This window comes from Piliocolobus tephrosceles, chromosome 21 (genome assembly GCF_002776525.5).
Source record: "Piliocolobus tephrosceles isolate RC106 chromosome 21, ASM277652v3, whole genome shotgun sequence".
NCBI lineage: Eukaryota > Metazoa > Chordata > Mammalia > Primates > Cercopithecidae > Piliocolobus > Piliocolobus tephrosceles.
Window position 1 is genome coordinate 22010431 of NC_045454.1, and position 4292 is coordinate 22014722.

General features: G+C 44.8%; 1 pseudogene across 1 annotated transcript; it reads right to left on the bottom strand.

Annotated features, from left to right (window-relative positions):
• Positions 1-391: 391 nt before the first annotated feature.
• LOC111529948 lies at positions 392-1788 on the bottom strand (annotated as a pseudogene). The gene has a single exon (XR_002727645.1). The product of XR_002727645.1 is annotated as a putative elongation factor 1-alpha-like 3 (transcript).
• Positions 1789-4292: the final 2504 nt, after the last annotated feature.

A 4292-nucleotide genomic window follows, 5' to 3' on the forward strand; every position in this document is an offset into this window, starting at 1 on the left:
AAATAAATAAATAAATAAATAAATAAATAAATAAATAAATAAATAAATAAAAGCCAGCTTAAAAGGTTACACACTGTAGGATTCTGTTTATGTGACATTCTTTTTTTTTCTCTCATTAAACCTTTTTAATGGGTCTCAAAATTCTGTGACAAATTTTTGGTCAAGTTGTTTCCATTAAAAAGCACTGATTTTAAACACTAATAAATCAAAACTGCCACACGCAAAAAAGAAAACCAAAGTGGTCCACATAACATTATCCTTTCCTTGAACTGAAAGTTTTACGATGCATTGTTATCATTAACCAGTCTTTTACTACTAAACTTACATGGCCAACTGAAACAAACAGTTCTAAGACCATTCTTCCACCACTGATTAATACCAGGTTGGCAGGTATTAGGGATAATATTCATTTAGCCTTCTGAGCTTTCTGGGGAGACTTGGTGACCTTGCCAGCTCCAGCTGCCTTCTTGTCCACTGCTTTGATGACACCCACAGCAACTGTCTGTCTCATATCATGAACAGCAAAGCAACCCAGAGGTGGATAGTCTGAGAAGCTCTCAATACACATGGGCTTACCAGGCACCATATCAATGATGGCAACATCACCAGATTTCAAGAATTTAGGGCCGTCTTCCAGCTTTTTACCAGAATAGCAATCAATCTTTCCCTTCAGCTCAGCAAACTTGCATGCAATGTGAGCCATGTGGCAATCCAGTACAGGGGCATAGCCAGCACTGACTTGGCCTGGATGGTTCAGGATAGATCACCTGAGCAGTGAATCCAGCTGCTTCCATTGGCGGGTCGTTTTTGCTGTCACCAGCATTGTTACCATGACGAACATCCTTGACAGACACGTTCTTGACATGGAAGCCCACATTATCCCCAGAAAAAGCTTCACTCAAAGCTTCATGGTGCATTTCAACAGATTTTACTTCAGTTGTAGAGTTGACTAGAGCAAAGGTGACCACCATACCAGGTTTGAGAACAACAGTCTCCACTCGGCCATCAGGAACAGTACCAATACCACCAATTTTGTAGACATCCTGGAGAAGCAGGGCTTGTCAGTTGGACGAGTTGGTGGTAGGATGCAGTCCAGAGCCTCAAGCAGCATGGTTCCACTGGCATTGCCATCCTTACGGGTGACTTTCCATCCCTTGAACCAAGGCATGTTAGCAGTTGGCTCCAGCGTGTTGTCACCATTCCAACCAGAAATTGGCACAAATGCTACTGTGTCGGGATTGTAGCCAATTTTCTTAATGTACTGCTGACTTCCTTAACAATTTCCTCATATCTCTTCTGGCTGTGGGGTGGCTCAGTGAAATCCATTTTGTTAACACTAATGATTAGTTGTTTCACAGCCAGTGTGTAAGCCAGAAGGGCATGCTCTCGGGTCTGCCAATTCTTGGAGACACCAGCTTCAAATTCACCAACACCAGCAGCAACAACCAAGACAACAGAGTCAGCCTGAGATGTCCCTGTAATCATGTTTTTGATGAAGCCTCTGTGTCCTGGGGCATCAATGATAGTCGTGCAGTACTTTCTGGCCTCAAATTTCCACAAGGAGATGTCAATGGTGATACCACATTCACGCTCAGCTTTCAGTTTATCCAAGACCCAGGCATACTTGAAGGAGCCCTTTCCCATCTCAGCAGCCTCCTTTTCAAAATTTTTAATGCTTCTTTTGTTGATGCCACCACATTTGTAGATCAGATGGCCAGTAGGGGCGGACTTGCTCAGATCTACTTATCCACTGACGACAATGTTGATATGAGTCTTCTCCTTTCCCATTTTGGCTTTTAGGGGCAGTTTTCATGACACCTGTGTTCTGGTGGCAAACTTGTTGTGAAAAGCTATGTGACATTCTTGAGAAGATAAAACCCTAGTGATAGCACATCTGTGTTTCATAGTGGCTAGGGGTGAAAGGAAGATGTGACTATCATTGATCTTTATCTTGATTTTGTTGCTAGTTACGGGAATCTGTCTGTTTGATTCACAGAACTGTACATCTTTTCCTGAAAATGTTCATTTTATTGTGTGATCATTTTAAAAATTTTAAAAAAAATCAAATATCTAAAAAAAGAAAGAAAGGGCTGGGCATGGTGGCTCACGCCTGTAATCCCAGCACTTTGGGAGGCTGAGGCAGGCAGATTGCTTTAGCCCAGGAGTTCAAGACCAGCCTGGACAACATGGTGAAATCCCATCTCTACTAAAAATACAAAAGTTAGCCAGGCATGGTGGTGCATGCCTGTAATCACAGCTACTCAGGAGGCTGAGGCAGGAAAATCACTTAATCACTTGAACACAGGAGGTGGAGGTTGTAGTGAGCCACGATCGCGCCACTGCACTCCAGACTGGGCAACAGAGTGACTCGGTCTCAAAAAAAAAAAAAAAAAAAAAGAAAAGAGAAGAAAGAATGAATGAATGAATGACATCTGGGTTTCTGGTGTGGGCAGACTGTGGGTGGTGTTGCTATTTATAGAGGTGGAGTAGGTTGGGTGGTGGGGCCAGATTAGGGAGAGGAAGTAAGGAGTTAGGTTTGGTCTTGAAAGTCTAGAAGTTGAGATGTCTCTGTATACAGGTGGATACACAAGAGTCTGGTGCTGGCAATGGAAATGTGGGAGTCACGGATGTTTACAGCCATTGTGATGGATTAGAATGACTGCAGAGAAGAGAGAGAAAATGAGCAAAGGTGGGCGGGGTCCGAGCCTGAGGAACACCTGCCTTCAGTGCCAGTTGGGAGGGGGAGTTGGGAGGGGAAGGAGGGAGAGCCAGCATCAGTCCTCAGAGCTTCCTTCCCTGTCTAGTCTGTGGCCTCCAAGATCTTTTCGTGGATGAGGGAGACAGCTTTCAGAGAACAGCTGTAGGGGCAGGGAGGGACCGCAAAATAAGAACACGAGGAAGAACGTCTTCAGAAAGTCAGCAGGTCTCGTCAACTGCCTGTCTTGGGTTCTGAGTAAAAGTATGGGCTGTGCTTACTGCAGAATCACACTTCCTCATGCTCCTTCCCCTTCCCTCCCGACCTCTGAGCCCTCCTCCACCTCCGCTGCTGCAGAGGTCACAGGCCGGAAACCTAGAAGGCAGTCCGCAACCCTCAGGCCTGATTCACTTTCCCCACACAAGTACTTAAAAGTTTTCAATTTGTTATCAGTTTTTTAAAAAAATGTAAGATTTCAAAAACAGCAATAACAAAGGGATTTTCAGCTTGGAAAATTGGGAAGTATGACAGAGCTGCCCCTGCAGCCCCACGCGGTGACAGAAGGTGAAATGAACCATTGCACTGTCCAGTTGCCACCCTTTCCACCAAGCCCTGCAGATCTCCAGCACCAAGATAAAAGCTGGTTGCCATGTATCATTTGTTTGCACATGGTTTCTACACTTTTATGTAACCTGGGTTATCATCCAGCAGTCACAGCCTCTGCAGAGCAGCCCAGCAGAAGCAGAGACCTGCTTGGCTGAAGGAAACTTAGCAAGATTTATATTAGGTACACAAACACTACAAGCCAGGAGGTGAGGTGACACCAGCTTTTAAAAACATTATTGAGGCTTCATTGACACACCATAAAATGCACCCATTGTAAGGAGAGAGTTCAATAAGTTTTGACTTCTTGTGTGACCCCCACTGCAATCAAGTAATCTAACATTTCCATCACCTAAAAATGTCCCTCTGATATCTTCCCAGGCAACACCCTCCACTCTCCCATCCGTAGCCCCTGGCAACTACTGGTCTGCTTTTTGTCAGAGGCCACACTGTGAATCAAAAGAAGGTTAGCTGGAAAAGCTGTAAGCAGAAGGGTTCACTGCAGAGTGAACAAGCAGACCAGCAAACATGGGCTAGGGAAGCAGTCTGCTGGCCTGCACTGGCTGGGGATGCCTGGCAGTGTTCCTGTAAGTCATTGGATTGTTCACCAAAGGACTCACAAACAAGGAGTTATTTTTATGGAGGTTTTAAGAGAGCATTCTAGACTGTTAAAAAAAAAAAAAAAAGATGAGAGTAATGCTCTAAGCATAGAGAACCACTGGAGATTATCAAGGTTAGGCTTGAGCCCAGGAGTTCGAGACCAGTCTGGGCCACACAGCAAGACCCCATCTCTACAATTTTTTTTTTATTAGCCAGGCATGGTGGCATGCACCTATAGTTCCAGCCAGCTCCTTGGGAGGCTGAGGTGGGAGGATTGCTTGAGCCTGAGAAGTTGAGGCTGCAGTGAGCCATGATCACGTACTGCACTCCAGCCTGGGTGACAGAGCCAGACTCTGTCACAGAAAAAAAAAAAAAAGAAAAGAAAAGAAAGAAA